This window comes from Desmodus rotundus, chromosome 4 (assembly GCF_022682495.2).
Source record: "Desmodus rotundus isolate HL8 chromosome 4, HLdesRot8A.1, whole genome shotgun sequence".
In the NCBI taxonomy this organism is placed as follows: Eukaryota; Metazoa; Chordata; class Mammalia; order Chiroptera; family Phyllostomidae; genus Desmodus; species Desmodus rotundus.
Genome location: NC_071390.1, coordinates 147,651,362 through 147,670,429, shown reverse-complemented (window position 1 = coordinate 147,670,429; position 19,068 = coordinate 147,651,362). Strand labels below are relative to the sequence as shown.

At 44.7% G+C, this 19,068-nt stretch overlaps 1 long non-coding RNA gene across 1 annotated transcript; it reads right to left on the bottom strand.

Moving 5' to 3' along the window:
* Positions 1-7,342: 7,342 nt before the first annotated feature.
* LOC128780637 (uncharacterized) lies at positions 7,343-17,142 on the bottom strand. The gene is made up of 3 exons (XR_008426578.1): positions 15,570-17,142; positions 8,861-9,081; positions 7,343-7,500 (listed from the first exon to the last, which is right to left on the bottom strand). It is a non-coding gene; the product is annotated as an uncharacterized lncRNA (long non-coding RNA).
* Between the last annotated feature and the right edge of the window lie 1,926 nt (positions 17,143-19,068).

Here is a 19,068-nt window from a genome sequence, read left to right as displayed (position 1 = left end):
TTAATTAATTACAAAAAGCAGCTCCCAGCACAGCCTTTTGAAACAGCAGAGATAGTAACAACGGGGTGCAGACTTACCTGGCCAAGGCTTGTGTGCGTACACTGAGCCTGTTCCCAGAGAGTGACTGCAGGGGTATTTGGTGTCCATGTTGATGATTCTGTTCTCAAACGAGTGGTATGTTTATTTAAGCAATGGCTACTGTATACGTGCTGTATAAATGATTGTAGGATGAAGTGATCGGTGAGCTAAATTTGGGGAGGAAACAATGTGGTTTGCTTTCTCCTTTGTTCCAAAGTCTGCCTTATTAGGGCCCTAATAAAGAGTTAAATTTTTCCTTGACTAAAGGGAATGCAGCAAAGAAGCAGGGACTGCTAATGGGCTGACCACCAGTGGACATTAGCAAGAATGTACATGCCAATCAATAAACAATAAGCATCATTATCTATTGAGTTTTGACAAGAGTCCTTGTGAAACCTCCCAGTTGCCTCTCTTGTTAGGAAAAGAAGAGGAAGAGGGGAGCCCGGCCACTTCCATGCTGCTCCCAGCCCATGCTCCCTAGAAGGCCAGACCTCTTACCCTTTGGCTCAGGTTGCAGAGTGAATAGGATGCAGGTGTTGCTGGTCAGGGTCTGCTTACTAAGCAGAATGAAAAGGGGAGAAGAAAAGTTCAACTCCACATGTGCAGGGGAAGCAGATGGCTCCCCAGGGCAGCAAGGGAGCCCTGGCCAGCACTGTGCAGGCAGAACTGGGTGCCAGGTGGAATATTCATTAATATGATCTAGTGAGGCAACAAGAGGGTGATTAACATAATCACATCAAACTAGTAACCCAAGGGAATGGAGGGGGGAGTGGGAAGAGAGAGAGAAAAAGAGTTGAACCCCTTTCCATCCCTGAAAGGATCCCCAAAAGAACATGCCTTTTCATTTTCTATGCTTATGAATAAAAAATAACTGGACCAGTGCAGACCACTAAGTGGTGTCTTATTCACCACATCGGGGCTGTACAGGTAAACTGTTCAGGGTTATTCCCCATCTGGACAATTTCAAGCACATAACTCATAAAAGTCTACGCTCCTCACAAACTGACCTCATGGGTCTCCTGGTGAGACACGGTGGGAAGGACACATGTCACGGAGGTGGTGTTTGTGCCGAAATGTTGAACCCAGCCTGAGAATCAGCGCTCATCGGACAAACCCAGAACGTGGACATGTCACAGGAACACTGGCCTGGGTTCTTCAAAAAATGTCGTGACATCGAATGTCATGAGAGACCAAAACAAACAACAAACCACCAAAAACTAAACCCACAGAAAAAGGAAAGGGATTGCTCCATCATCAAAAAGGCTGAAAAAACATTCAACCAAATGCACTGTGAGACTTTGATAAAGCAGCTCTAAAGGACATTATTTAGGCTATTTGGAAACTTAGAACATGGATTCCATATGAGATCGTATTGACATTTAATTACTTGGGTGTGATCATGTTATTTTGATTACATAGGAGAGCATTCTTATTCTTAGGAGACACAGGCTGTAATATTTAGGAATAAAGCGTGGTGGTGTCTCTGCTTTTTAAATGGGAGAGAGGAGGGGGAGGGAGAAATGGTGGAGAGGGAGAGTGTGTTGTAGTGTGTCAAGGCCAGGCAGGTCAGCTCTAGACTCTGGGAGATGGAAGAAAACGCGCGGAGCTGTGGGGATGCTTTACACGCCTTTATTCCTGGGTGTGCGAGCCTCGCATGCTGCAAGCTGCACATCCCTCTAATGAGAAGTCCCTGCCTGCTTAAGTGCTAGGGACAAACAAAGCCAGCAAAAAGTCAAAAAATTATATAACATAGCATGATTCTGCGTGTGGGAGCCCACTTCATGTTATGGGAACCGTTTATCGGACTCAGTCCCAAGGTTATGAGAACACTACTTATCAGGCCCATTCAAGGTTATGGGAAAACTGCTTCCCTTAGTTATCCAGACACCTGGGTGAGGAAGCCAGACTGCCTGCACTTACCCTACAAGGGGAGAGGAGCACAGGGACATGTATAAGATGTTAACATTGTTAACAAGGGTGAAAGTGTTTATTATTATTCATTATGCAATTTTTTCAACTTTCCTATAAGATTAAAATTTTCCAAATGAAAGTTAGAAGGTAGAAACTATACTCTTTTCTAAGAATTTGTTTATTTTTAAGAAAGGCAGGGACTATGACCAGATCAGACCCAGGCCTGGAGCCCCCAAGGAATACCAGTCTTACCAACTGAGAAGCACCCAGCTGAAGAAAGGACACTGGCCAGTGCCTGGTGAGGGCTGCCAGGAAGTTCCGCAGAGGGGCAATCTCAGGACTCCCACGGCCCTGAGTCTGACCGCCCACCACCCACCCATGGACAGCAGCTGCCAACCATTCCTGACCTCCAGGCAGAGGTAGGAGGGACCCCAGATACAACCATAGGTCACACCTCTGGACCATTGCTGATTCCATATGGGCCAAGAAACTGCTGCTTAAACAAATACTATTTGTCTAATGTGACTAATTAGGTTCGTTTTCTCCCACCTTTTCCCCTTTTAATCAGAAATAAAAGAAACGAAGGATTATTTTAATTCAGGAGCTTTTATTTGTGAAATTAATCATCACTCTCCTGCAGTTTCTCAATTTAATTACATGAAAGTTAAGCAGTCCTTGAAACCTTTGTTCAACCGTGGTTCACCTCCTGTTCTAACGCTTGGGCAGAAATAACCCTTTCATCAGTTATTAATGATGTTATTCTTTCTCTTTAGTCCCTAGAAGCCAGAACTGGAAGAATTCCTTTTGGCAAGCCCACACACAGGTGGAGAATGTCATGTGTCCTACCTTGCTTCGGGGGGCTCCAAATTCTCACCCGCCAGTGAGCCCAGATATTCCAGGCTCTGTGCTTCTGTATCTACTGTTCCCTCCTACAGAAGGTCCTTTTCTCACTTCTCCCCTGACAGATAATTTGTTCACCATTCAAAATGCTTCTCAAACCCTGGCTCTTCTATGATGATTCCTGGGCCTTGCTGAGCATCAAGCCATATTATGTGCCCTGGTTCTAAATCCATTTATTTGTATATATGTATACATTGACGCTGCTACTCTGGAGTCTTGCTCACGGTGTTGACTCTCTCTCTCTCTCTCTCTCTCTCTCTCTCTCTCTCTCAGAAGTGAGTGTGTCTGGTGGCCTGGGACTAACAGTGTGCTTGGCACATGGTCAGTACCCAGTAGGTACTTATTGAATGAATGGGAATCGTCACCCAAAAGGACTGTGTGAAATTGCAGGACTGGGACATAGACAAGGAGAACACATTAACCCAATAGCATCTACCACTGGTTCACACGGATTAATTTATCAGGTTAGCTGGCTGTTCAGAGGCCTGAACACTGGGGCATAGGCAGAAGGGAGGAACTTTAGACCTGGTCTGAGTGACATGGGTCTAGAAGGCATGACTTAGTAGGAACCCAGGATGGCCAGACCCAGCACCAGCAGAGAGTGCCCAGCCTCTCTTCTCAGCTCCTTCTCAAACAGAACCATTTTTTAGAGCAGTGCTGTCCAATAGAAATACAATACAAACCTCATACGTGATTTAGAATTTCCTAGTAATCTGCAATAAAAGGTCAAAAGAAATGGGTGAACTTTTTAAAATTAAATGTATTGGGGTGACATTGGTTAATAACATTATATATGATTCAAGTGTACAATTGTATAATACATCCCTGTATTGCATTGTGTGCTTACCACTCAAAGTCTAGTTATTTCCAAAATATTATTTTAACATGTAATCAATGTAAACATGACTGAGATATTTTACACTTTTGTATACTAGGTCTTTGAAACTCAGAGTGTATTTGTCCTTAGAGCACATCTCAGTTTGGACAAACTGCATTTCAGGGGCTCAGTGGCCCCTGCACAGAGGAGCTTGGGAGCAGAATCCGTGCGACGTTGATTAGCCTTCAACTCCTGGTTGGGAAAGAAGCAAGCCACAGGACAGGCCACGTCATTGTCCTGGAGTGACCAGTAGTCAGTATGAAGAGCTTTTGGCTCTGGTGAGAGGTTCCAGCTCTTTCCTGATGAAAGACAACATCCATACAAAGGAAGAAATACAGGGTGTTTCCTAGTTCAGTCTAACAGATAATCATCACACATCTGTACTTGGCGGTGTTTTTTTTCCGTTTTTATTTTTTACACATGCTGTACAGTGTGCTCTGCTGACATAAAAGTATACGGAAATGACGGAAACGGAGGTGCAGGATAACTTAGTAATAAATTCAATAATTTAAAACTGCTGAAAATAGCTGTCCCTCTCTCCATATTTGTACATAATCTTCCATCATTGTGGAAGCAGAGAATTTTAAATTACAGAAAAGAAGGACCAAAACTCAAATTCAAAAGAAAAGTTATTTTGATTAAAGTACACGTCAGCATATGAAAATTCTTGCTGTTTTGCTACTTGCCAACCTTCTTTTCAAGTGCAGTTACGTAAAACACAATCTTTTCTTGGACAGTGTCTTCTCATACTCTTTCCAAGTGTGGGTATGTTTTCTCTAGCCTGCTCCTGGGCTGTCTTCTCCTGGGCGTCCTGGCAAGCCTGGACAATCTGGCCATCCACTCCAAAATGTACTTGGCTCCTACAATTTGTATAATAAGGGGTCCCTGCGTTCTTAGACCTGCAATTGACCAGGAGTAACAAGACTTAAGGCAAGTTGTCACAATCAGGTCTGCCCAGCCATTGGGTTCTTTTTGTGAGGCCACAGCAGCCTTGGAGAAATTCAAAGTGATTGATAGTGCTCACTCCCTCCACCTGTCTACCAGGTTATGATAAAAGCCAGCCTTAGATAAAATTTTACCCCACACAGATACATTTATTAAACAAATGTTTATTCACATGCAGACCCAAAATAGTTTAGATAACTAATTTGAAAGCTTGACAAAAGCTGTTTAGGTATCCAAATAAGTGCCCCCTTACCTGTCAAGTTTACTTCAGAAAACACATTGGACTTGACATTGGTCAAGATGGTGGTATAGGCAGACATGGCTCACCTCTTCACAAAACCACATCAAAATTACAACTAAAATATAGAACAGCCATCACTCAGAGCTGTCAGAAGTTGAGTTGAGTAGAAATCTGACTACTATGGAATTAAAGAAATCACATCCATCCAGACTGGTAGAAAGTATACAGATAGGGAATGGGCTGGTCCCTTACCACATGTGTATGGAGAGAACATGTAAGAACTACTTTCCTAGCAAATTTCAAGTATTCCATACGTCAGTATTAACTATATTCACCATGCTGTACATTAGACCCGCAGAACTTACTCATAATGACCTCCCGTTTCATTCATGTTGACTCAAGTGGCAGGATTTCTTTTTTATGGCTAAATAATATTCCATTATGTATATAAAGATGTATGATGTATATATATACCATATATATGAATTTATATGATATATATACCATATATGTGATATTTAGGTATCTATGTATATTATATATCTTCATTCATTCATCCATCAATGGACACCTAGGTTGTTTCCATATCTTAGCTATTGTGAATAATACTATAATAAACAGATACCTCTTTGAGATACTGCCTTCATTTCCTTTAGATAAATAGGACATGAGATTGCTGGATCATATAGTAGTTCTATTTTTAACTTTTTGATGAATCTGCATACTGTTTTCTATAGTGGCTGCACCAATTTACATTCCAACCGACCATGCATGAGGGTTCCCTTTCCCACGCCCTAATGGACACGTCATCTCTCCTTTTCGATGATAACCGTTCTGACAGGTGCGAGGTAGTTCCTCACTGTAGTTCCCTGATGACTTGTAGTTCCCTGATGACTTGTCGTTCCCTGATGACTAGTGATGTTGAGTACTTTTCATGTACCTGTTGGCCATTTGGATGTCTTAGGGAAAATGCCTACTCAGCTCCTTTGCCCATTTTTAATCAAACTATTGTTTTTAATGTGTTAGATGGTCATACCTGCATAGGTGGCAACCTTTCAACTCACTGGCACAAATAATTTCACATTGTCACTGTTGATGGATTTTGAAGTAAATTATAGACATTGCAACATGCTCTGTATTAGGAAACAAAGACAGGATACCATGGGGAAGCCAAGCAAAAGGAGAGGAATTAGTCTGGTGGTCACAGTGCTCCTCCGTGAGTGACGTGAGGATGAGGAGGAATCAGCTTCAGGGTGGAGGAGGGCACATTGGGGTGAAAGTCCTGAGGGAGCTCGGGGACAGGACAAATGATTACAAGGGTGTGGAGCAAGTGGAGCCAAGGAGTCTCCCTGGTTTCAGAGGAAAAAGCCAGCCCTCCATGCCCAGGACATGGGCACAGATTTCTATCTGCAAAGGAAGGCCCAATGGTCCCCGGGGGCTCCGATTCAATTCAGAGGACTCACAATCTCTCCTCATTACATACGACGAACTTGGACTGCAATACCAAGGTGAAAGTTCAGTGCTGAAATACACTTACATTGCCCTTTTGCTTTGACCCTTTGAACCTCTGCTTTGTTTAATGTAATTTTACGTGCTGAGCCACATTTTAAACTCTGCCATGCACCACTAGGCTCTGACTTACAAAAATGATGCCTTTGGTTATTAATGGAAACCAATTTTATTTTGCATATGAAAACTGCTTTTGAATCTGATATTCCTTTTCTTTAAAAATTTCAGCCTGATGATTACCTTTCTCCCCCCACAGGGTAACGGCTATGTCAGGAGGAAGGTCTGCAATTATCTGGAGGACAGAATTGCCTCCTATTTAAGCAAAGGGAGCCAGGTTCGTACAATGGACTGACATTGCTCTCAAATCAGTGACCAGGTGTCAGTAATGCCCTCTGCTGTATTTTAATGCCAGAGAACCAACAGCCTATTTGAGATATGATGATTTGCTAGCTCAGTTGTCATTCATGTATCTTTTATTTTGTTCTCCAGATCAATAAACACGTGGGGACAGATGGAAATCAATATAGCCATTGGGGGACTTAGAAGAAGCCGGAGACTTCCTTCACGTGTGATGGCTTGCCCTGCCAAACGGAAGGCATCACACACAAAGCCTCTCTTGAACAGAAGGGAGAACGAATTTGCTCGTTGAAACACAGGCTGCCAAGCCGAACCCCCAGAGCTTCTGATTCAGTGGGTCTGGGCTTGGGCCTGAGAATTTGCATTTCTAACAAGTCCCCTGGTGATGTTGAAGCTGCTCGTTCAGAGACCACACTTGGAGAGATACTGAAGAAGAAAAAAGAGAAAAGAGAGAGAGAGAATTTAAAAAGCCAGAAGCATCAAACAGCAGACCTGTTGTCTTCTGTGATGGTGCTTGCCTTTTTTCTTGTCCTATGGAGTCTCCACAGGCAGACCACCAGAACACACTGGTGACAGGGCTGGTGACACAGCGACACCGTCCACACTCTGCGGCTTCCCTGCCCCCGGGGGGAGATGTAGAAAGCCCACAGTTCACGTCAGGATTCACTCTCTGTGTCATGTTCTGTGGATTTTGACAAATGTATAGTAACATGTAGTCACCTGGGCATTATCACAGAGACCCATTTCCTGCCTGGAAAATCCTCTGTGTTCTGCCTATGCATCCCCCTCTCCCCACAAACCCCGGCAACTATTCATCTTATTTCTGTCCCCGTAGTTTTGCCTTTCCTAGAATGTAACATCGTTGGAATCATACGGTAGGTAGACTTTTCAGAATGGCTTCTTTCCCTTAGAAATATGACTTTAAAATTCCTTCCTGGCTTCCTGGCTTGAGAGCTCATTTCTTTTTATTGCTGCATAAGAATTCACTGCCTGAATGTTTGTTGATTCATTCATCTGTTGAACATCTTAGTTGCTTCCAAGTTTTGGCAATTACAAATTCATTTGCAAGTTTTTATAGGGACATAAGTTTTCAACTCATTTAGGTAACAAATGAGCTGAAAACACCAATGAGTTGCAATACCAAAGAGCCCAACGACTAGGCTGTACAGTAAGAGTGTGTTTAGTTTGGGAAGAAACTGCCCAGCTGTCCTTCAAAGTGGCTGTATTGTTTTGTATTCCATCAGCAGCGAATCAGAATTCCTGTTGCTGCACTAGTATGCTTTAAACACCACTTTAATCGAGTCGTTCACTTATTCCAAAACCTCCCGTGGCTATTTGCTACTTCGGGATAAAACCCTAGTGTTCTGGGGACAGAGATAAGCACAGCATCTAGCTCACTATATACTTTTGGCAACATCCTCTTTCTGTAACCTGGGCTCCAAAATCCCCCCAAGAACCCAGTAGATGATTCCACTGGAGGAAGGAGGTAGGAACATAACCCATGGAGAATAGCTGCCCAGAGGTGCTGTGCCTTTCCATCTTTCCTCCCATTGCTTAACAGCTTTTTAATTACCTAATATTACCCATCTTTCAAGACAAAGCTAAAGTACCATTTTCTGCTGGATTTCCCCAATCCCTCTCTCTTCTGTCCTTGTAGAACTGCCAGCAGCTCCCACCATACTAGTGTTACTCTGACTATTTAAAGATTCTATGGGCATCTAGACTGTTAGGCTCCTTAACAACTTTCTCACAAGATGGCCTTGCACTGAGTCAAATCTCAAGCACAGTAATAAATAGTCCCACGAGTGTGTGCAAAAGATAAACGTTTAACTGAGAGTTATTGATCTCTAATGGATTTACTTCGATGGTCCTCTCTGAGGAATGTCTTTGTGTTCAGTGGTAGCGGAGTTTTGCAGAGTCTAAAGGAAGAGTTTCCTGAGACCCACATGGGAGGTTGGGGCTCTGTGCTGTGGTTTACTGATTACGTAAAATTAAGGGGGTTCCCCTCCCGACCTCCCAATAGTCCATCTCCATCATCTCACCATGGAAAAGGTCCAGAGTTGTCTTCAGGGGGGCCAGGATGAAGCCACTGCCCAGAGTCTCTGCTCCACATTAAAGCACAGTCCAGTCCAGCATCGGCTCACTTAGTGTGTATTCCCAGCTGCAGTCCATTGCTGTGCTTCGGTAATCAGGCTCCCTCCCGGAGGCCACGGGCCACACGGCCGTGGCCGTGGAGTGAACAGGTGTGTGCACTGTGCAGGTGCTGCAGGTTGGTAGAGAGAGAGCACTTAACTTTGTTCCCTGGGGGTTATATCTGGGAGCTTGGGGTTGGGATGGACCGGGTGCTTTCTCAAAATGACCAGTCAACTTTCTAAGTTTTCTCAGGCTTTGGATAGATCCATCCACACCCCCTAGGTAGACTGACAGGCCTCTGTGGTCCAGTATTTCACCCTGGGCCCCCAACAATCCAGTACTTGAGGGGGAAAGGAGGCTGGCGGAGAAGTGCTGTAATCCCCTAGAGTGTGAAGCTGCAGCTTCCTGGCTGAGCAATCAAACAGGTTCATACTCCCCATTTCATTAAGCCCAGTGTCTAAATCCCTTTGCTCCCCTTTCCTAGCTAAATTCAGATAGTAATACCTTCAGTATTAGTTTGTGCTCCCCACCCCCCAGATTTCCAGGAATCCCAGCATTATTGCAGTAAGTACATTTTCAGGACAACCCTTGTTTGGTTGTACTGGGTAAAAACTAATAATTTTATTTTTTAAATCATTCTGCTTCTCTATGATGCTCTCTTGCCGTATTCAATAAATCTTTTCCTGATTAGAGGTAGAAGAAAAAGTAAAAGAAAAAGAATTATTTGTTCTTTATGAGCAATAAATACTAGATGGTTAAGTAAGTGTACATGAAAGGGAAAACACTGAAGAAACTCAATACATTAAGATATTTCTTTAAGAAGTTCAAAGGACTTTCTAAGTAGAAGTGTCATAAATTCCTACAATACATCCATATAAGTAAGAACTATTATCATTTCCATTTTCTGGGGTCTAGAGTTAAAACCACATTTCCAGATATCCCAGAGGGACTCAAGACAGAATCCAGGCCTCAATTCCAAACCCCATGACCTTGGGGCTCGCAAGCAGGCATTTGATATATCAGCAGAAATCGTTGGAACTGGTTCTGGTTGCGGTACAGGACACCGCTCTAGTGCCAGAGGGAGAAGTTACACGTGGAAGCTTGATTTTCACCCCTCACGAGAAAGAGGTTCACACTGTGGCTCTCTGCTGATCCACAATCACTGAGTCTTTGGTTGGGGGGGGCAGGGGGCGGTATAAGTCTGCTCTTTTATTCATGGAAAAAGGCAAACACGCCTGGAGGACAAATACACAATTTATCAGTCATACAGAATTCATTATGGGTGAGGGTGTTAGAAACTTTACTGCTGGAGGTTGTCTAGAGGGAAGGGGAGTTCCTCAGAGAAGGCATGAGACAGAGCGGGAAAGACTGCAGAGGGGGAGGCCAGGAAGGAAGGAGGCAAAACCCTGACTTCGTGATTACGCTAGCCCTTCCTTCTGCATGGATGACTCGGTATGGATCGTCCTCCGCTTTTTCCTAATCACAGACCAGCTGGGGTTGGGACTGCTGCAGGTGGGGCTGGGGTGGGGTGAAGAGGGCTGGGTCCACAAAAATGTGAGAGAGACCCCAGGGTTCAGGTGGACTGTATCCTAAAGCCTGCTTGACATCCCTTGGAGCTATTCCTTTATGTAGTGTAAATAATTGAGAGAATGTGATCTTTGAAAATGCATTGTGACAGGACAGTTAAAAGCTAGAAAATTTTCTGGGCAAGTGGAATGGAGAAACTGAGACAAGCAAATTAAACAAGGTCAAACAGTTGAAGCAACTTATAGCCACCTAGTGAATGGCAAGACCTTATCTCCCCTAATCAAGGACACTTGAGAGCAAATGTTTATCCTCCTCCTCCCTACCCAGAGAATACATAGCTGAAATCTCCCTGGACTGGGAAATAGAGAACAGAGACCCAGTTAATGCCATTTGTGCCAACTAAACCCAAGGACAGGTGAAGTCAGGGGAACAAATAGCATAAAAACCCATTAAAAGCCAAACAGACCCGAGATAAAAGTAAAATAGTATAGCAGGCCCAAACCCCCTATGCACTCATTTTGATGCCATCAGCACATTGAAAATGCACCTGGAAAGTTGATGAACATTCTGCTGAAACCCTCCCCTAAGATTCGTAGCTGCATACAAAAGACCAAAAGCCCTCAGGACAGATTCAGTGGGGGCTCACTATAGAGCACGCCCATGCCCCTTCCCCAGTGTGAACGTTTTACTTCCTCCTAAACTCTGAGGGTTTGCACGGGACTTGCAGCCAGGGGAGCAGTGGGCAGTGGCAGCTCAACTACCCTGATCCCGTCTCCCAGGCCCCCTTTCTCTCTGACTCCCCAGTAAGCTGACAGCTGCCCCGCCTTGGCTCACTCCTTTCCTACAATGTTTTAGGGAACCAAAGCAGAGCCCTGCCCGGCCTCTCTCCTGTTACTTCTTTTCACCCTAAGTCCTTCCTTTGTCTCCCTGTCCCAGCTTTAAGAAACGTACTCTCAAAATCACCTGGACTCACGGGAAATCTTGCCTACATGAAGTCGAGAACCACACATTACAGGCTGGCCTGAGGCGGACCCCCTCTAGGCCCGTCCCTGTCCAGTAACAGCACCATTAAAAACATTGCATTGGTGCCCTGGCTGGTGTGGCTCAGTTGGTGGGGACGTCATCCCATACACCAAAAGATTGCAGGTTGGACCCCAGGTCAGACCCCAGGTGAGCTGCATGCCTAGGTTTCTGGCTTGGTCCGGGTGCATGCGGGAGGCAACCAACCAATCGTTTTTCTCTAACATCGATGTTTCTTTCTCTCTCTCTCCCTTCCTCTCTCTCTTAAAATCAACAAATATATCTTCATGTGAGGATTAAATATATACAGGGTCTGGCAGAAGTAATGCCTGCTTGAGTATGGTTGGTAGGGTAATAATATGGGTGTAATAATTTATAGTTTTAATTTGAACATTTCACCTAAAATGTCATATGGTGTGCTTGAGTGTGATATTATGTTACAGAATTATATACTTACGACTTTGTAATAAAAGATTTTGTAATAAAAAGGGGTGTTATTTGTGCCAAACCCTGTGTGTGTGTGTGTATATATATATGTATATATATATGTGTGTGTGTGTATATATATATGTAAAATACTGGCAATGCACATATATGGTAATATATTATCTAGCTCCCCATTAAATGTATCCACATGTATTTAAGGAGATAGATACATTTTCTGTTATCTTGATTTTTATAAATGGAGTCTTTCTGTATTTACAGTAACAGCTAACAGTTTGGGGGGCCGATTTGGCAGCAGTACTGTTGTGATACAGATGGAATCCTTAACATGCAATCATTCGTTTTAGTCTGACAAACCGTACTAGGCACTATTTTCATCCCCGTGTGGCCTTGGCTTGTCCGAGGTCACGGAGCTGGGAAGAGGCATAGACAGGGTTGAGCCCCAGCTGGCTGACTGTGGAACCCTTATTTGTGACCAAGTCAGGTGATCTCTCTCATTGGTTCCCAATTTTTCATTTAGAACACATCTTTTGTAGATATATTTTATGTCAGTTTGTTTCATCCTTTTTAATGGCTGTACAATGCATAGAATTTCATTCGGTGTATGCTATTTCCTCCTTTCCTATTGACCTTCAGAATGTTGTTGTTTGGGGTTTTTTTTCAGCTTATAATTTTCAACAAGCAGCCTCAGTTTGGGTAAAGAGCCTATGCGGGCACATGTACAGACTCCTGGAACTGCAGTTGCTGGATCAAAAATTATGCATCTTAAAAGCTGTGCTCTATCGATAACCACCAAATTATCCTCCCCTTTACACCCTCACCAGCTGCACACGAGAGTGTCCATTTTCCCCAGGAAATAACTCTGGATACGATCAATTGTAGGACTTCTGGTTGCCAGAGCAATTCTGAGCCATCACCAGCCTTTTCCCGCTTCTCTCAAGGAGGTAGTAGAGGACAAGGTTGTCTGCATAGCTAAAAAAGATCAGGTGCTTCAACTTCTAGATCCATACTGTCAGCCCCCAATTCTGCATCCCTGCACCCCACATGCCACTTGGACAAAGAATATATCGGTGGAGCTTTTTTAAACTCTATACACTTACTTAATACATTTTTAAATCGAGGAACTGCATGCTTACAGGTAAGTACGTAAAGTGGCCTATGCTTCAGAGCACCGCTGAACGGGTTTAATATGCGTTTGCTCCGTAACCACTGGCAGACCCAGGCACAGGACACAGCCAGCACCCCAGAATCCCTCCACATTCACCAGCCCTCTCCCCAAAGTAACCACCATCTGGACTTCTATCCCTGTGGATTAACTTTGCCTCCTTGACTTGTATCAACATAGATTAACACTGCCTATTTTTGGACTTTATGTAAACGGAATTGTAAAATATGTCCTCTTCATGTCTGGTTTTTGTCACATAATATTGTTCACGAGACCTATTTATGTTGTCACAGACATAGATGCTTGTTCATTTTCACTGCTGCCTGGATTTATTCCGTTGCCTGGATATACCATACATTAGTTGTTCATTTGCGCTGTGTCGAGTTGGGGCTCTTCTTGCACATGTCTTTTGATGAACATGTGGGGAAAGACTGAAGAACGGAGTGACTGGGTCACAGGAGTCGTGTATGTCCAGGCTGGACAGATACTTGCATCCAGCTTTCCAAAGTACGGCAATTGCACCGATCCCCACCACCACAGGCAGCGGAGGCAGCTCCCGCTGCTCCACACCTCACCGACTCTTGCTGCTGTTGGCTTTACACAGCGCCCCCTTCTGTCGTGTGTGTGCCAGCCCTGCACTGTGGCTTGAATGTGCATTTCCCTCGTGACTGATGAGACGGACTAATTTTTCTTAAGTTAATAGCCACAGGAATGTTTTTTCTACCACATTTTCAAAACACTTTACGATTTCTCTTGTGTTATCTGCCTTTTTCTTATTGATTTGTCGGAATTCTTTACATATTTTAGATCTGAGTCTATTGGTGGGATATGTATTGTAAATATTTTCTCCCACATTGGGGCTTGCCTTTTCATTTTCTTAGTGACATCTCTTCATCAGCAGAAATTCTTGATTTTAATGTAAAACATTTTATTTATTTTAAGTCAGTTTTTTGTGTTGCTTAAGAACACTTGACAATGAAACTCATGAAAATACTCTCCTATGTCAGCTTGCAGGACATCATAACTTGCCTATCACAAGGAAGTCTAGAACCCAACTGGAACTAATTTTGTTAATAGTACAAAGAAGGGGTAAAGACCCATGTTTCCCTCAGGTGAATGTCAGTACCCCCGGCACCCCATGAGTGTCTTTTCCCAAGCACTGCCATAGATCAGTGATCATTTATGGGGTGATCTCTTTCTGAACTTCCCATTCCCTTCCTCTGGCCCATCTTTTATTCTTGAACCAATATCACAATTTTTAAATGACATAGCATTGGAATAAACTTCATATTTCATAGTGTATACCTTCTTGCTTTGTTAGTCCTCAAAATTATCTTTGCTATCTTTGGGCTTTTGCATTTCCATATGAAATTGATTTCCACAAAAATGATTTATTTTTTAACAGAATTACATTGACTCTACAGATTCAATTTGGGGAGGATTTGGGAGATAATTAAAATATTTATGATATTTAATCTCCCAAAACATGAACATGAGCTACCACTGTATTTATTTAGGTTTTCTTAAATTCCTCTAAATATTTTGTTGTTAGTGTAGAATACTGAGCACCTTCAGTTCCTAGGTATTTGACTTTTTAATGCTAGTGTAAATGACATTTTAAACGTAATATTCTGTTACTCTAAAAAATTTAAGTTTTTCAGAAAATGGATATTGAATCCAGTGACCTTGAGAACTTCACTAATAGTTTAATCTCTTGGTTCAAAATTATAGCACCTGGCAATAATAACAGTATCATTTCTTATAAAGTTATTTATTTACCAATTAATTTTTCTTGCCTTATTACACCAGCTAGGGCCTGTTGTACAGAATGATTAGAAGTGTGTTTCCTTCCTAATGTCATAGGAAAAGTCTTCAATATTTGATCATTGAGTGTGATGTTTGCTGGAGGGTTTTTTTTTAGTTACCCTTTAACATGTTAAGAAAGTTCTCTCCTATTCTTAATTTTTATTTATCACAGGTGGGTGTTGAGTTAAAGTACCATAAATTTTACTTACTTGTTTTATCTATTTCCATCACTAGAATGCAGCCCCTCTGAGAGCCGGGACTTGGATCTGCTTCTCTCTCTGTAGTTTCCCCAGTGCCTGGCATAGGTGCCGAGAGTAAGGCTGGTGAGGAGGTGGGGTTAAGTCAGGTACTGTGTGTAAAGCAGCAGGCACAGTGCCTGGGCCCAGGAGAACCTCAGCAACGGTAGCTCCTTTGTCATCGTTGTTCTGACCATGTGATGGTGACTTGTCTGTGGCTCACATTCTGTCCAGGGGCATGCCTGGGGTTGTCCACCATCGAGGTGCCCCCAGAGTTGTGAAATGAAGTGCCCATTTGAGCTCTTCAGACACTACAGTTCTCTGAGCCTCCCTTCTTGCCCCTACACCAGCCACTGCCCCACTTACCCCCAAGAACAGGGCCCCATTTACCCCAAGATCAACCAGGCACTGTCCACTCACCTCATTTCCGGAACAGTACAGACCCACAGGAGGGTCCAGAGGAGAACTACCACTGAGAGGCCAGTTTTCAAGGTGAGGCTGGGGGGAAGATCATTGGGCCCAGAGGCTGCCGCCAGGAGAGTGAATGTTTGATGCGGTATGAGGATGCTGGCGCACAATGGCTGTTTCTGGAAACACTCCAGGACAGAACTCGGAGTGAAGTGGTGAGACTGGCTGTTGTAGAGTGTCCTTGGCAAAAAGCAACAGGTCAGGAGAGCTTTTTTCCAACACGGGAGTGGGAACCTACATCACTTAGAAAGCAAAAAATTAGACAAGATAAAGCACTGTTAATTATTATTGACACAACTTCCTGAACCAGCTAGGAACTGACCCAAATAGGTCATCTTTGGTCTATAGGACACCAGAATATCACGGAATTGCCAAGGATCCATGATCTTGCCGTCCTTATCCTGTTTGGCCCCACAGAGCAACCAGAGCAGTGTGCGTACCTACCTCAAACTGAAATGCAAATAAACACGTGCGAGTCAGGGAGAGAGCTGGGGAGAGTTCTGGGGGTGTCTGTTCAACAGCTTCCATTCCTCTCCATCAGCCTGTGCCTTAGAGCAGGGTTTGGCAGCCCCAGAAGTATTCACGTCTGGGGCCCCATAATTCCATAATTCCATTAGGGGGTTGCCCTGTGCATTGTGGGATGTTTAGTGACCTTTCTGCTTACCAAATGCTAGTAGCACCCCTCCCCAGTATTAACAACCTCAAAGTCTCCAGACATTTCCAATGTCCCCCTGGGGGTGGGGCACAGTTGCTTCTGGGGAAAAACCGGTGCCCTAGACTGAGTTGAGCATGATCCAACTCAGAGCCCCAGCCGTTCTCATGCCGTGAGCATCTTGCCGGGCTGAACTTGGTTCAAAGGTGTGCCTTCTTTTCCATGGTTTGTGAATGCAACCCCAATGCTTCATCTGAAATGTTTGAAAAGCTGGTCTCTGTTGGCTTATTGAGAGATGCTCTTGCTATGGAGACTTCCTAAAGGACTTTGCAAGGATCAGGTTTCATAGGGTTTTCACCTGGGGCCAAACCTGTATGTAAGATGTTACTCCATTGTAATCACCCTCTGCCACCCCTGGGATTACAAGGAACACTGATGGAAGTCAAGTTACTTTCAAAGTAGAGGCATGCCAGTCACCTTTCTTGAGAAGAGAAGAGTTAAGGGTCATGCAAGGACTGAAAGCATGATGTAGAGGAGAAACTCACACTATGAATGAACATATTTGGGTGAAGATTAAGTTGTTGTAACAAAGATACCAAAATTGATGCCTGAAGGAAGACAGGTATCTATTTCCCACTCACATAACAGTCTCCACATTGGGGACCAGCTCAGCTAAATAAGTTAAAGCTTTGAGCCTTACGGCAAAGACCCAGATATTGGTCTTGTGACTCTGCCATTTCCGGGGGTGGTGCCTTTGGCTGTAAGGCCACGACCAGATCATGAGATGTCACTGAAGGGGAGAAAGGGAGAGTCCTGGACCGCAAATTCCTTCTGAGCAGTGAGGTGGGAGTGGCACATGCCCCTCCTGTTCACATTCCATCAGCAGAACGGGCTGTGTGGCCACACCCGGCCACAGGGGAGGTTTTGACACGTAGACTCTAACCGCGGGGTCATGCACCCAGGAAGAAGGGGAGAGCAGGTCGGAGGTGCGGATGAGGAACAGCAACTGGTGTCTACAAAGGAGGAATGCAAGTTCAAATGCTGAAGAAGTGAATCTCCCTGCAGAAAAGGACTAATGCGCTTTTTATAATCTCTTGTTTGTCCGCCCCTAACTTTCCACATGTTCCTTGAATTTGGACCACTGACTGTTGAAAGATGGTCATCTACCTTTCCCAAAGCACACTCCGGGCGGGGGTGGGGGAGGAAGAAACGGTGAGCCATTTGAGGGTATACGTTGCTTGAAAGGAAATGGGACTGTGTTTGTCATTGTGGGTAGGCCTAGGGCCCGCCCTCAGAAACACTGGGGACATTGCTGAAGGCACCATAAAGCTGGGCGGCAGGACTGTGAGCAATGGGCCAGCTCACATTTGTTCCACTTCCCTGAAGATTTTCTGTGCTGAGGGAATGATCTTCCTCGTGTCTCCTTTCCCATCTCTGACCGTTGGAACTAAATGTGCGGAACTGAAAGGCCTGTGGAAAATAAGAAGAAGAACCAAAGGGTCTCCCCTTGCCTTCGGTTTTTGTTCCAGGCACGTGAGCAAAGTCCAGAGAACTGTTCCCGCATGGGCTGGAGAAAGAGACAGAAATGAGCCCTCCCCTTACCCATCTTCTGGGTCATAGCATGAGGAGTTGCCAAAGGAAAGGGGCTGTGAGGGGACAGAGGACAGACAGGGGGGAGGTGGCAGAAGGGGGCAGAGCCGAAAAGCCGGGAGTAACCGAGGCCTGGCCCTGCAGCCTGTGTTCCTCCGGGGAGAGTCGGTGCTACTTCCACCCATGGCCTAGTCTTCCAACAGCCAGGGTAAGGCCAGCCTGTTCAGCACTTTCACAAAGCTGGCCCCTCACCCCATCGTCTGCCATTGGAGGTACCCAAAAGGATGACAGAACAAGAAGTATGTCCTTCAGGTGGTGGACACAAGCCTGGCCCAGCCCACACACCCCTGGGTCTGGAGTTTTCAGTCATTGGCAATCCTCATCTGTGGAGAACCTGGTTCCCACATGCAAATGGCACGCAGAATTTCAGGTGCCTGGAGACTTGCCACGTTCTAGGATGGGTCACGTGCAGCAGCTGGGAGCACACAGCAGAGCCACCTGGGAGAGTTGTGAAAACATCGATGGCTGATCCAGACTCCCAGGACTTCTGATTAATGTGTCTGGATGGGGACCTGGGCGGCAGTCTTTCTAAACGTACAGCCAGGGCTAAGGACCACGGACATTCAAGACCTCACATGATCTCCTCAGCCATCCATTGAGAAGACGGGATGTTCAATGGATGCAAACACCATCTCAAAAGTGAGATGATTTTCTTAAGATCACCAGCCAACTAGTCCTTAGATTCTTATCTAAAATCATAGTTTAATTGCCTCCTGGAAGGAAAAGAGTGGATTCATAATTTGTCCATGCTTGTGTAGTTTCTAGAGATAACGTGATTTTATTTCACTCTTAAAACATTGAATGAAGGAAAGCCATCCAAGCCCAGCGCCCTCTCCCACCCCCCACCCCACTGTGTAACCCAGTTAACACTCAGGGAGCCTGTGCAATGGAGAGTAAGGGCACTGAGCCACCGGTTATGCGTGTTTCCAAGGTGTGAAAACATCTGTGCCACATGTTTTTGGCTCCCTGGAAGCCTGGCACAGGACATCAATCACCGTGGAGAACCTGTCTCCCCCAGAGCCCTCAACTCCTCACTGTCTCCTTCCCCAAAAATGTCACCCCTGGGCCTGAAAGCAAGTGGCTCCATGCAGAGAGGGAACGTCCGAACCGCAGAACAGGCTTGAACAAGGACACCTTACTTGAGATGTT